At 34.5% G+C, this 15,832-nt stretch overlaps 1 protein-coding gene across 1 annotated transcript in view; it reads right to left on the bottom strand.

Annotated features, from left to right (window-relative positions):
* Positions 1–15,832, bottom strand: part of LOC111139441 (highly divergent homeobox) — a 187,556-nt gene that overhangs the window by 94,061 nt on the left and 77,663 nt on the right. The gene's annotated exons all lie outside the window — the stretch shown is intronic.

Below are 15,832 nucleotides of genomic sequence, written 5' to 3'. Positions count from 1 at the left end.
TTTCTCTCCCTCTCTCTCTGCCTGCCTCTCTGCCTACTTGTGATCTCTATCTGTCAAATAAAATAAATAAAATCTTAAAAAAAAAGAAAAAGAAAGAGAGATAGGGAGAGAAAATATTCAAACAAAATTACAAATGGGAGAGGAGAAATAATGACCAGAACCACAGAAATACAAATAATTTTAAGAGAATGTTATAAAAATTTTGTGTCATTAAACTGGACAGCCTAGAAGAAATGGATAAATATAAACAAACATATAACCTACCAAAACTGAAGCAGGAAAAAATACAAAATTTGAACAGACCAATTACTAGTAAGTAAATTTAATCAGTCTTCAAAACATTCTCAAACAAAAGTCCAGGACTAGATGGTTTCACAGGGGAATTCTACCAAAAATAATTTAATGTCTATTCTTCTCAAAATATTCCAAAAAACAGAAGAGAAAGGAAAATTTTCAAATTATTTCTACGAAGCCAGCATTACCATAATACCAAAACCAGAAAAGACAACACCAAAATGGAGTATTACAGGCCAATATGTGATGGACCTAGATGTAAAAATTGTATACAAAACACTAGCAAACAGAATTCTACAATAAATTTTAAAAAATCATTCATCACAAGCACATAGGATTTATTCCTGGGTTATAAGAGTGATTTAATATTTGCCAGTCAATCAATGTGATACATCTCATCAATAAGAGTGAGGATAAAAACCATGTGATGATTTCAATAGATTCGGAAAAAGCATTTGACAATGTACAGCACCCATTCATGATAAAAGCCCTCAACAAAGTAGGTTTGGCCATACATGACAAAACCAGAACTAATATCATCCTCAATGGGGAGCAACTGAGAGTGTTTCCTACAGTCAGGAACACAACAGGGATGCCCATTCTCACCACTGTTATTTAACAAAGTATTGGAAGCCCTAGCTTCAGCAATCAGACAACAAAAATAAATAAAAAGCATCCAATCAGCAAGGAAGAAGTCATACTTTCACTATTTGCAGATGACATGATGCACTATATAGAAAACGAGAAGGACTCTACCAAGAAACTGATACTAAATTTGCAGGATGCAAAATCAATATGTAGAATTCAATTGCATTTCTATATACCAGTAATGGAGCAGGAGAAAGAGAAATCAAGGAATCAATCTTATTTGCAATTGCATGAAAAACCATAAGATACCTAGGAAAAAACCTAAATGAAGAGGTAAAAAAATCTGTTCTCTGAAAACTATAAAACAGTGAAGAAAGAAATTGAAAATGACTAAAAATTGGAAAGACATTCCATGCTCATGGATTGGAAGAACAAATACTGTTAAAATGTCTATATCACCCAAAGCAAACTAAATATATAATGTAATCTCTATCAAAATACCAACAGCATTTTTCACTGAACTAGGAAAAACAATCCTAAAATTTGTGTGGAACCACAAAAGACCCTTTGGCATAGCCATAGAAATATTGAAAAATGAAAGCAAGCTGGAGGTATCACAATGCCAGTGGTATTACAGTTATATTACAAAGCTGTAATAATCAAAATAGTATGTATTGGAAGAAAAAATAGACACATAGATCAATGGAACAGAATAGAAAACTCAAAAATGAACCCACAACTCTATGATCAATTAATCTTCAAAAAAGCAGGAAAGAAAATCCAATGAGAAAAAGATAGCCTCTTCAGCAAATGGTATTACATAAACTGATCAGCTACATACAAAAGAATGAAACTGGACCATTTTCTTATGCTTTAAAAAAACAAATTGAACACCTAAATGTGAGACCTGAAACCATTAAAATCCTTGAAGAGAATACAGGCAGTAATGCCTCTGTGTTGGCCATAGCATCCTTTTTCTAAATATATCTCTTAAGGTAAGGAAAATAAAGGCAAAAATAAAGTACTGAGACTACATCAAAATAGAAAATTTCTGCACAGTGAAGGAAACAATCAACAAAACTAAAAGACAACTTACTGAATGGGAGAAGATATTTGGAAATGCCTTATCTGATAAAACATTAGTATTCAAATATATAAAGCAGTGATACAACTCAACACTCAAAAAACCCCAACAACAAATAATCTCATTAACATGGATGGGACTGGAGGAGATTATGCTGAGTGAAATAACTCAAGCAGAGAGAGTCAGTTGTCATATGGTTTCGCTTATTTGTGAAGCATAAGGAATAACATGGAGGACATGGGTAGATAGAGAGGAAAACGGAGTTGGGGAAATTGGACGGGGACACTGTGGACTCAGGAACTGAGGATTTTGGTGGGGAGGAGGGTGGGAGGTTGGGTGAGCCTGGTGGTGGGTATTGTGGAGGGCACGTATTGCATGGAGCACTGGGTGCAGTGCATAAACAGTGAATTCTGGAACACTGAAAAGAAATTAAAAAAAAAATAAAAATTTAAAAAAAAGAAATGAGCAAACACTTATCCCAATGGCCAACAAATATATGAAAAGATGCTCAACATCACTCATCATCACAGAAATGCAAATCAAAACTACAATGATATATCACCTCACGCTTGTTAGAATGGCTAAAATCCAAAACACTGGTAATGAGTGTTGGCAAGGATGTGGAGTAAAAGAAACATCTGTGTACTGCTGGTAAGAATGAAAACTGGTGCAGCCACTGTGGAATACAGTATGGAACTTCTCAAAGTTAAAATTAAAATTACCCTACAATTCAGTAACAAATTCATTGTAGAGAATTGTAAAAATATAGAAAAGTCTCTAAAAAATTTTAAAATCACTTAATACCCCACCACCCAATGAAAACCACAGCCAACATTCTGCAGTGCTTGCTTTGTGTGTTTGTGTATAAATTGAGTTCATATTGTATATATAATTTTGTTGTTCATTCTTTTCAATCAACATTATGTCATAAGCATTTTCCCATATCATCAACCATCAAAAATAATAAACTGGCTACATAGTATTCCAGAATAAGAAAAAAAAGTTACCCTACAATTCAGTAATTTCCCTACTGGGTATTTATCCCTAAAATACAAAAACACTAATTCAAAGGGATATGTGCATCTCTATGTTTATTGCACCATTATTTACAGTACAGAAGATATGGAAGCAACCCACATGTCTATGGATAGATGAATAGATAAAGAAGAGGTGTTATATATATTATGTTATATATATATTAAAGAGAATAGTATTCAGCCATAAAATGAATGACATCTTGCCATTTGCAACAACATGGATGAATCGAGAGTATATTGCTTAGTGAAATAAGTCAGTCAGAGAAAGACAAATACCATATAATTTCACTCATATATGGAATATAAGGAACAAAAGAAGGAATCAAAGGAATAAAAAAAAGAAGAAAAAGAAACAAATTCCTAAATATAGTCAACAAACTGATGTTTATCCAAGGTGTGTTAATTGGTGGGATGGGTGAAATAGGTGATGGGGATTAAGGAGTGCTCTTGTAGTGATGAGCACTAGGTGATTAATAGAATTATAGAATCACTATACTGTATACCTCTTATTAATATAACACCATATGTTAACCATACTGGAATTAAAATAAAAACTTAATAAAAAAGAAAACTAAATAAATAAACTGGACTCTACTCCAAAACCATGATTAGTAAACCAAAAAAAAAAAAAATCAATAGCAATAATATAGGCCATTACTCAGTACGTTCAAATTTATTTCATTTACATTTCAAAATAACCATGGGTAGTACATAATATTTGGATTTGTGCAGATTTGGGAATTGATGTTCAAGAGTTACATGCTTAACCAACTGAGCCACCCAGAAGCCCCTAAGTGACTAACTTTTAAAGTTAAAAAGTTTTAAAAGTTAGCCCCGAAGTGACTAACTTTTAAAAACTTCAAATTATCCTGGTGAGCAATGTGTCCAGCATATGATAGATGGCTCATTATAATAAATGTAATTGATATAACTAATATTAACAAAGTGATACACTGTGACCAATAGATATGCAAAGTTCATAATGATAGAGTTTAAAATCTGGTGATGATAAAGATCAAGTAAACCGATAAATATGCTACTTTGGACTAACATTATGTGCTACAAAGAAAATTAAATAGGGTAGCAGAACAGAGAGTGACTAGGGCTAGAAGAGAGTTTTTTATATAAGATAGTAAAAAATCTCTTCCAAATGTGGTGACATTCAACCTAGGACCTGAATAATGAGACACATACACAATCATACATATTTCTATACAAATATTCATATATATCTCCAAATGTGGATAGGTATTTTTAGAAAGTTACAGAGCTTTAATTTTATATTTTTAAGATATAAGACATTCCAAAGTTAATAAAAAAATAGACTAAGCAAGAGGCAACTAATACTATGCTCTATTGTGCATGGAAGAGCATTGTAAAACTTTAGTCTTTAGGTTTATAATCTTAACTCAGAATGCTTTATTTTTACATATCAAATTAAACAACTGATTTACTAATTTATTCCATATGAAACCAAAGAAGAATAAATGCTCACTTTTTTTTAAGTTTTCACTTAAATTTGTTAGTTTACATACAGTGTAATATTAGTTTCAGGTGTATGATTTAATGATTCAACATTTCCATACAACACTCAGTGCTCATCACAAGTGCAGTCCTTAATCTCCATCGCAGATTTAACCCATCGCCCCAACTACCACCCTTCTGGCAACCATCAGTTTGTTCTCTATAGCAGAGTCTGATTCTTGGTTTGCCTCTCTTTCTTTTCCCTATCATCTTTTGTTTTAACCTTTTTTGTTTTTTTACGATTTTTATTTATTTATTTGAGAGAGAGTGAGCCAGTGAGAGGAGGGGCAGAGGGAGAAGCAGGCTCCCTGCTGAACAGGGAGCCTGAATATCTTTTTCCCATTGGATATTCTTTCCTGCTTTATTTTTTTTTTTAAGATTTTACTTACTTATTTAACAGAGAGAACAGCAGAGGGAGAGGGAGAAGCAGACTCCCAACTGAGCAGGGAGGCTGATGTGGACTGGATCCCAGGATTCTGACATTATGATCTGAGCTGAAGGCAGACACTTAACCAACTGAGCCACCCAGGCACCCCAATCCTTTGTTTTAATTCTTATATTCCACATATGAGTGATATTATATTGCATTTGTCTTTTTAAGACTGACTTATTTCCCTGAGAGTAACACTTTTTAGCTCTATCAATGTCATTGCAAATGCCAAGATTTCATTCTTTTTTTTTTATGGCCGAGTAATATTCCTGTGTGTGTGTGTGTGTGTGTGTGTGTGTGCGCGCGTGTGCGCACACGTGCTTATCTCATTTCTGCTTTATACATTCATCAGTGGATGGACAACTGACTGTGTGCATAATTTGGCTTTTGGAGATAATGCTGCTACAAAAATCAGGGTGCATATATCCCTTTGAATTAGTATTTTTGTATCCTTTGGGTAAATACCTAGTAGTGCAATTGCTGGATCATAGAGTAGTTCTATTTTTAACTTTTTGAGAAACCTCCATACTGTTTTCTAGAGTGGTTACACCAGATTGCATTCCCACCAATGGTGCAGGACTGTTCCACTTTTTCCACATCCTAATCCAACACCTGTTTATTGTTCTGTTGATTTTAGCCATTTTGACAGGTGTGAGATTGTATATCATTGTAGTTTTTATTTGTATTTCCCTGATGATGAGTGATGTTGAGCATCTTCTCACGTGCCTGTTGGCCATCTGGATGTCTTCCTTGGAAAAATGTCTATTCATGTCTTCTGCCAATATTTTAATTGGACTATTCATTTTTTGGGGTGTTGAGCTTTAGAAATTCTTTATATATTTTGTATATTAACCCTTTATCAGATAAGTCATTTGCAAAAATCATCTACCATTCTGTAGGTTGCCTTTTAGTTTTGTTCATTGTGCCCTGCACTGTGCAGAAGCTTTTTATTTTTATGACATCCTAACAGTTAATTTTGCTTTTGTTTCCCCTGTCTCAGGAGCCATATCTAGCAAGAAGTTGCTACAGCCAAAGTCAAAGAGGTTACTGCCTTTGTTCTCCTCTAGGATTTTAATGGTTTCAGATCTCATATTTCACTCTTTAATCAATTTTTTAAGATTTATTTTTAAACATGGTATAAGATAGTGGGCCTGTTCCATCCCTTTGTATGTTGCTGTCCAGTTTTCCCACCATTTGTTGAAGAGACTGTCTTTTTCCCATTGGATATTCTTTCCTGCTTTGTTAAAGATTAATTGACTGTACACTTGTGGGTTCATTTGTGGGTGTTCTATTCAGCCCCATCAGTCTATGTATCTATTTTTGTGCCAGTATCATTCTATTTTGATCACTACAGCTTTGTAATATCACTTGAAGTCCAGAATTGTGATGCCTCCAGCTTTGCTTTTCTTTTTCATGGTTGCTTTCACTATTTGGTGTCTTTTGTGGTTCCACACTAATTTTAGGATTATTTGTTCTAGCTCTGTTAAAAATGCTGATGGTACTTTAATATGGATTGCATTAAATGTGTAGATTGATTTGGGTAGTATAGACATTTTAATATTTTTTCTTCCAACCCATGAGCATGGAATGTGTTTCCATTTCTTTGTGTTCTCTTCAATTTCTTTCATCAGTGTTTCATAGTTTTCAGAGTACAGGTCTCTCACATCTTTGGTTAGGTTTATTCCTAAGTATCTTATTGTTTTTTGTACAGTTGTAAATAGGGTTTATTTATTTATTGCTCTTTCTGCTGCTTCATTACTGGTATTCAGAAATGGAATCAAATCACATATGTTGATTCTGTATCCTACTACTTTTCTGAAGTTGTTTATCAGTGTAGCAGTTTTTTTTGTTGGGAGTCTTTCAGGTTTTCTATATAGAGTATCATGTCATCTGCAAATAGTGAAAGTTTTAATTTTTCCTTGCTGATTTGGATTCCTTTTATCTCCTTTCTTTGTTTGTTTTGGCTAAAAATTCCAGTACTGTGGGGGCACCTGGATGGCTCAGTGAGTTAAAGCCTCTGCCTTCGGCTCAGGTCATGATCACAGGGTCCTGGGATTGAGCCCTGCATCGGGCTCTCTGCTCAGCAGGGAGCCTGCTTTCCCCTCTTTCTCTCTGCCTGCCTCTCTGCCTACTTGTGATTGCTATCTGTCAAATAAATAAATAAAATCTTAAAAAAAAATCCAGTACTGTGTTAAATAACAATAGTGAGTGGACATCCCTGTCTTGCTCCTTACCATAAAGGAAAAGCACTATTTTTCCTCACTGAGGATGATATTAGCTGTATGTTTGTCATATATAGCCTTTATTATATTGTGGTATCCTTTCTCTAAACCTGCTTTGTTGAGGGTTTTTATCACGAAGTAATGTGTCAAATGTTTTTTCTGAATCTATTGAAATGATAATATGGTTCATATCCTTTCTTTTATTAAGGTGGTGAATTACTGATTGATTTGCAAATATTGACCCACCCTTGCAACCCAGGAATATATCCCAATTGATTGTGGTGAATGAATCTTTTAATGTAATTGTGGGTTTGGCTTACTAGTATTTTATTGAGAATTTTTACATTCATTTTCATCACAGATATTGGCCTGTAGTTCTCTTTTTTTAGTGGGAGTCTTTATCTGGTTTGGTATTGTGGTAATGCTGGGCTCATAGAATGAATTCAGTTTTCCTTCCTTTTCTATTTTTTTAGAGTAGTTTAGGAAGAATAGGTATTAACTCCTTTTTAAATATTTGGTAGAAAAATTGTTTGGCAGAATTCACCTGTGAAGCCATCTGACCCTGGACATTTTTTATGTTGGGAGGTTTTTTATTCCTGATCCAATTTTTTTGCTGGTTATCAGTTTAAATGTTCTATTTCTTCCTATTTCACTTTTGGTAGTTAATGTTTCTAGGAATTTATCTATTACTTCCTGGATGTTCATTTGTTGGCATATAGATTTTCATAATATTCTCATAATTGTGTGTTTTTCCGTGTTGTTGGTTGTTATTTCTCATTGATAATGTGTTATTTAATGGATTTGGGTCCTTTCTCTTTTTTTGATGAATCTGGCTAGAGGTTTTACAATTTTATTAAATTTTTCAAAGAATCAGCTCCTAGTTTCATTGATCTGTTCTTTTTTTTTTTTTTTTAGTTTTCCTATTGTTTATTTCTGCTCTAATCTTTATTATTTCCTTCCATTTGCTGGCTTTAGGCTTCATTTGTTGTTTTTTTCTAGCTCCTATAGGTGTAAAGTTACGTTCTTCACAAGATTTTTTCTTGAGGCGGGCCTGTATTGCTATATACTTCCTTCTTATGACAGTTTTGCTACATCTTAATGGTTTGGGAACATTGTATCTTCATTTTCACTTGTTTCCATGTATTTTTGTTTGTTTGTTTTAATTTCATAGTTAACCCATTCACTGTTTAGTGGCATGTTGTTTACCTTCTGTATATTCACTGTCTTTCTAGATTTTTTTCTTATGACTGACTTCGAGTTACATAGTGTTGTTTTCAGAAAATATGCATGATATGATCTGAAATTTTTGTATTTATTGAGGCCTGATTTATGACCTAATATGGGATCAATTCTGGAGACTGTCTCATGTGCACTTGAAAACAATTTGTATTATGCTGCTTTAGGATGGGATGTACTGAATATATCTGTTAAGTTCATCTGGCCCAGTGTGTCATTCAAAGCCATTGTTTCCTTGTTGATTTTCTGTGTAGAAAATTTGTCCATCGATGTAAGTGAAATATTTAAAGTCCCCTACTATTATTATATTATAATCAATGTGCTCCTTTATTTTTGTTATGGATACTTATATATATTTAGTGCTCCCATGTTGGGTGCATAAATATTTATAATTGTTAGTTATTCCTGTTGGGTTGTTCTCTTTATTTTGATATAGTGTCCTTCTCCATCTCTTATTGCCGTCTTTGCTTAATGTCCAGTTTGTCCAATATAAGTATTACTGTTCTGGTTTTTTTTTTTATGTCCGTTTGCATAAGAAATATTTCTCTATCCCCTCACTTTCAATCTGCAGGTGTAGTTAGGTCTAAAATTAATTTCTTGTAGGCAGCATATAGATGGATCTTATTTTTTATGCTTTCTGATATCCTGAAACAGTCAAAATTTTCAAAGATAGTTAAATGTTCATTTCTGAACAATATTTCTATCTTTAGTTTTTATAATTGTTATCTTATTTTGGTAAGAATACAACACAAGCTCTAACTGTAGCTTTGTAACATATTTTGAACATGGAAGTGTGATGCCTTCAGATGTGTCCTTTTTGAGAATTTTTGGTTATTCATAGTCATTTGTGTTTCCACATGAATTCTGGAATTTTTTTCTGATATATATAAAAAAATGCCATTGACTCTTTGGTAGGGATTGCACTGAATGTGTAGATTGCTGTGAGTAACATGGGCATTTTAACATTAATTCTTCCAAGCCATGAAAATGGGATTTTTTTTCAGTTGTTTTTGTCTTATATAATTTCTTTCATTAATGTTTTGTAGTTTCCAGTTTGTTTTATGTCTTTAGTTCAGTTTATTCCCAAATATCATCAAAAGAATAAATCTTTTTTTTAAAGATTTTATTTATTTGTTTGACAGAGAGAGATCACAAGTAGGCAGAGAGGCAGGCAGAGAGAGAGGAGGAAGCAGGCTCCCTGCTGAGCAGAGAGCCCGATGCGGGGCTTGATCCCAGTACTCTGATTTTAGTATATGTGCTGCCGAAGCGAGCATGATCCCAGTACCCTGAGATCATGACCTGAGCCGAAGGCAGAGCCTTAACCCACTGAGCCACCCAGGCGCCCCAAAAGAATAAATCTTTTTGAGGCTACTACAAATGGGTTTATTTTCATAATTTCTTTTTCAAATAGTTCATCATTAGTGTATAGAAACACAGCAAATTTTTGTATCCTAAAACTTTACTGATTTTAATTATTATAGAATTGTGTTTGTGTGTGTGTGTGTGTGTGTGTGTGTGTGTTTGTGTGTAGTATTTAGGGTTTTCTGTATATAAGAACATTTATCTGAAAACAGATTATTTGGATATTTTCTTTTTCTTGCCTAATTGCTCTGGCTGTGGTACTTCCAGTACCACATTGAATAGAAATGGTCAAAGTGAGCATCCTTGCCTTGTTTCTCCTCATCTTAGTGGAAAACCTTTCAGTTTTTACCACTGAGTATAAAGTTAGTTGTTGGCTTTTCATATATGGCCTTTATCATGTTCAGGTACTATACTTCTATTCCCAGTTTGCTGAGGGTATTTCTCGTGCAGGGGTGCTGAATTTTGCCAAATGCTTTCTCTGCATCTATTAAGATAATCATGTGATTTTTTTCATTTATTTTTTATTTCAGCCAGTATGGTTAACATACAGTGTTATGTTAATTTCAGCATACAATATAGTGATTCAACAATTCTATACATTCCTCAATGCTCATTATAAGTGTACTCTTAATCCCCATTCACTTATTTTACCTGTTCCCCAACCCATCTCCCCTCTTGTCACCATTAGATTGTTCTCTATAATTAAGAGTCTATTATTCTGGTTTGTCTTTTTTTTCTTTGTTCATTTGGTTTCTTAAATTCTACATATGAGTGAACATATATGGTATTTTTATCCTTTATTGTTTTAATGTGCTCTATTACACTAATTGATTTTCACCGGGCAAAGAAGAGATAGGTAAACCAAGAAAATGGCTCTTAACTATAGAGAACAACTGATGATTACCAGAAGGGAGGTCAGTGGGGGAGTGTCTTAAATAGTTGATGGAGATAAAGGAGTGCACTTGGAATGATCACTAGGGGATGCAAGTATTTACTCACTGAACTGTACACTCTAAACTAATATTGCACTGTATGCTAAATGTAATTTAAATAAAAACTTAAAAGAAATAAAAATAAAATGAAAAATAAAGAGTATTTATAACTCCCCCATCAAAAAACAACCTGGCATCCTAGGACAAATCCAACTTGGTCACAACTTATGAATCTTTTAAATATGCTGTTTAATTCAGTTTGATACTATTTGCTTGAAAATTTTTGCATCTATATTCGTCATGGAAGAATATAGAAAACTCCCTGATGGCTAGTGATGATGAACATATTTTCATGTGTCTGTTAGCCATTTGTATGTCTTCTTTGGAGAAGTGTCTGTTCATGTCTTCAGGACCTGAGTCCAGGTCTTCCTATTCTTCCATCTTGCTGATATCACTCCCATTATTCTTTTTTAAAGATTAAAACAAGAGTTTCAAAGGCTTACAGGCAAGACCCCATCAAATAGGAGACTTTCAGGCAAATATCCCTGATGAATATGGATGCCAAGATTCTCAACAAGATCCTAGATAATAGGATCCAACAGTACATTAAAAATGTACTTACAACCATGACCAGGTGGGATTTATCTCTGGGTTGCAAGGGTGGTTCAACATTCACAAATCAATCAATGTGATAGAACAAATCAATAAGAGAAGAGAGAAGAAACACATGGTCCTCTCAATTGTTGCAGAAAAAGCATTTGACAAGATACAGCATCCGTTCCTGATTAAAACTCGTCAAAGTATAGGGATAGAGGGAATATTCCTCAACTTCATAAAGTCTATCTATGAAAAACCCACAGAAAATATCATTCTCAATGGGGAAAAGCTGACAGCCTTCCCTTTGAGATCAGGAACACGACAAGGGGGGCCACTCTCACAACTGTTATTCAACATAGTACTAGAAGTCCTAGCAACAGTAATCAGACAACAAAAAAGAAATAAAAGGTATTCAAATTGGCAAAGAAGAAGTCAAACTCTCTCTTCACAGATGACATGGCACTTTATATGGAAAACCCAAAAGACTCCATCCCCAAATTGCTAGAACTCATATAGCAATTCAATAATGTGGCAAAATACAAAATTAATTCACAGAAATCAGCTGCTTTCTAATGCACTAACAATGAAAATATAGAAAGGGAAATTAAAGAATCGATTCCATTTATTTTAGCACCAAGAACCATAAGATACCTGGGAATAAACCTAACCAAAGAGTTAAAGGATCTGTACTTGAGGAACTACAGAACACTCATGAAAGAAATTGAAGAAGACACAAAAAGATGGAAGAGCATTCCATGCTCATGGATCGGAAGAATAAACATTGTTAAAATGTCTATACTGCCCAGAGCAATCTATTTGCTCAAAGCCATCCTGATCAAAATTCCACCAGCATTTTTGAAAGTGTTGGAAAAAACAATCCTAAACTTTGTATGGAACTAGAAAAGACCCCGAATTGCTAAGGAAATGTTGAAAAAGAAAAACAAAGCTGGGGGCATCAGGTTGCCTGATTTCAAGCTTTACTACAAAGCTGTGATCACCAGGACGGCATGGTACTGGCACAAAAACAGACACATAGACCAGTGGAACAGAGTAGAGAACCCAGATATGGACCCTCAACTCTATGGTCAAATGATCTTTGGCAAAGCAGGAAAAAATACCAGGGGAAAAAAACAGTCTCTTCAATAAATGGTGCTGGGAAAAATGGACTGCTATGTATAGAAGAATGAAACTTGACCATTCTGTTACACCATATACAAAGATAAACTCGAAATGGATAAATGACCTCAACGTGAGGCAGGAATGTATCAAAATCCTAGAGGAGAACACAGGCAGTAACCTCTTCGACACTGGCCACAGCAACTCCTTTCAAGATATGTCTCCAAAGACAAAGGAAACAAAAGCAAAAATGAACTTTTGGGACTTCAAGATAAAAAGTTTCTGCACAGCAAAGGAGACAGTCAACAAAAAAAAAGAGGCAACCCACAGAATGGGAGAAGATATTTGCAAATGACACTACAGACAAAGGGCTGATATCCAAGATCTATAAAGAACTTCCCAAATTCAACACCCAAAAAATAAATAATCACAGCAAAAAATGGGCAGAAGACATGAACAGACACTTCTCCAATGAAGACATACAAATGTCTAACAGACACATGAAAAATGTTCATCATCACTAGCCATCAGGGAGATTCAAATCAAAACCACATTGAGATAACAACTTAACACCAGTTAGAATGTCCAAAATTAACAAGACAAGAAACAACAAGTGTTGGAAAGGTTGTAGAGAAAGGGAAACCCTCTTACACTGTTGGTGGGAATGCAAGTTGGTGCAGCCACTTTGGAAAACAGTGTGGACATTCTTTAAGAAATTAAAAATAGAGCTTCCCTATGACCCTGCAATTGCACTACTGGGTATTTACCCCAAAGATACAGATGTAGTGAAAAGAAGGGCCATCTGTACCCCAATGTTTATAGAAGCAATGGCCACAGTCGCCAAGCTGTGGAAAGAACCAAGATGCCCTTCAATGGACGAATGGATAAGGAAGATGTGGTCCATATATACTATGGAGTATTATGCCTCCATCAGAAAGGATGAATACCCAACTTTTGTTATCAACATGGATGGGACTGGAGGAGATTATGCTGAGTGAAATAAGTCAAGCAGAGAAAGGCAATTATCATATAGTTTCACTTACTTGTGGATCATAAGGAATAACATGGAAGACATTAGGAGAAGGAGAGAAAAAGTGAATTGGGGGAAATCAGAGAGGGAGATGAACCATGAGAGACTGTGGACTCTGAGAAACAAACTGAGGGTTTGGGAAGGGAGGGGTGGGGGAATGGGTGAGTCTAGTGGTGGGTATTATGGAGGGCACGTATTGCATGGAGCACTGGGTGTAGTGTATAAATTATGAATCTTAGGACACTGAAAAAATAAAATAAAATAAAATAAAATAAAATAAAAATGACCTTTCAAGATGGTGTATGCTGACAGTGACTATTACATGAACAGAATGTTAAAGATAATATGCATAATGATATCTAGGTGTACATTGATGAGAAAGAAAATAAAAGCAGCCACTGTCATCCAAAATTCATCTGATGTTCAGAGTTAGACCTCAATATTATTACAAGCTGGCCTGACACTCATACGCAGGCCATTTTGTTGTCTTGTTGGACATCATCTCACAGACTATTACCTAAAAAAAATTTTACTCTGACATCATGATAAAGTGAAACAAAACAAGGCTACTTCATAATTTTGCCTAAACATAGACAAAGCTATGGCTGCTATGTCACACAAAAAATACAATGATAGAATTGCCCCCACTTTCTCACAGTACCCAATCTAGAGCAAACCCTCACTTCCTTAAACCTTCCCCCAAAATAACCCAAAGCCAAAATCCTCTAATAAGTTATTTCTAACATTCTCTCACTGAGATATGCCATCATTTTTCATGGTATGTGTTTTCCTTTGCTGCAATAAATAATAAGCACAACTTACTTAACTACTGGTGTGTTCTTACTTGGTTTTGACTGAGGGGCATTGACCCTGGTAAGATTTTAGAAGTGGATGGAAGAATTTTCAGAGACTGTCATTATATTTCACTGTGTGAGTAAAGTTCATTTCCAGAAGAAGCTAGAAAGTGATGAACATGGTCATTTGTCACAATGACATTTTTTATATATTATTATGTGATTGTTTCAGTAATACCTCTCCTTCATATTAAATCTAGATTGTTAGTTCCATGACAGAAGGGAAAATCTCTGGTTGTTCTCACTACTGCCTCTGTAAGATCAAGCACAATATCTTGTATATTAAGGACCAGTGTAAAACAATAGCAATACAATATGAGCCACACATATAGGCTCATATTTTCTAGTAGCAACATTAAAAAATCATTTTCAATAATATACTTTAACTCAATTTATCCAAAATATTATCATTTGAATGTGTAGTTTATATAAAAATTATTAAGATATTCTACATATTACTTTTTAGCATTGAAAAATCTTTGAATTCAATGTTTTACACTTAAAGCACATGTCACTTTGAATGCTAAATATCCACCACCAAACTTGATTTATTTGTAAATTTCATAAGGTTAACAGTTGAAAAAGTAGATTCAAATACCTAGGTTCCCTAATAACAGAATTTAGGTTATTTTTTTAAGATTTATTGAGGTACAATTACATAAAATAAATTTCACTTATTTAAACCGTACTATTAGATGTTTTCATAAGTGTATACACTCAAGAAACACACCTATCATCACCAAAAGTTTCCTAATGCCTACTTTCAATCAATTTCCCCTACCTTTCCCTCCATAGCTAACCATAAACCACTGATCTACTTCCTGTCACTAGTTTTCATTTTCATTAGTTTTACATAGATGGAAGTATATAGTATATGTTCTTTTTTAAATCTTTTTTTTTTCACTCAGCCTGATTATTTTAAGATTTACCCATGTTCTTGTGTGCATCAATAGTTCATATTTTATAGTTTAATAGTATTTCTCTATATGGATAAAAACTATTTGTTTATTCGTTCACCTGTTAATGAACATTTGGTTTGTTCCTAAGTTTAGCTATTGCAAATTAAGCTGCTTTCAGCATTCATGTGCAAGTCTTTGTATGAATATGTGCTATCACTCTTCTTGGGTAAATACCTATAGAATAGCTAGATCATGGGACGAGTGTGACTTAAATTTTTAATGAACTGCAAAACTGTTTTCCAGAGTGGTTGTACCATTTCACATTCCTGATGGCATTGTATTTCATTGCCAATTCTTTCACTCCCTCACCAAGATTTGGTATGATCAGACTTTAATTTCAGAATCTCATGTGGCCATTGTGAATGTTTTTTTTTTTTATATTTTATTTATTTATTTGACAGACAGAGATCACAAGTAGGCAGAGAGGCAGGCAGAGAGAGAGAGGAGGAAGCAGGCTCCCCGCTGAGCAGAGAGCCCGATGCGGGGCTCGATTCCAGGACACTGAGATCATGACCTGAGCTGAAGGCAGAGGCTTTAACCCACTGAGCCACCCAGGTGCCCCCATTG

This window comes from Enhydra lutris, unplaced genomic scaffold, assembly GCF_002288905.1.
Source record: "Enhydra lutris kenyoni isolate GAN:26980312 unplaced genomic scaffold, ASM228890v2 scaffoldscaffold107, whole genome shotgun sequence".
NCBI classification, from domain to species: domain Eukaryota; kingdom Metazoa; phylum Chordata; class Mammalia; order Carnivora; family Mustelidae; genus Enhydra; species Enhydra lutris.
The sequence above is the reverse complement of the archived record's forward strand: the minus strand, read 5'-3'. Positions and strand labels throughout refer to the sequence as shown.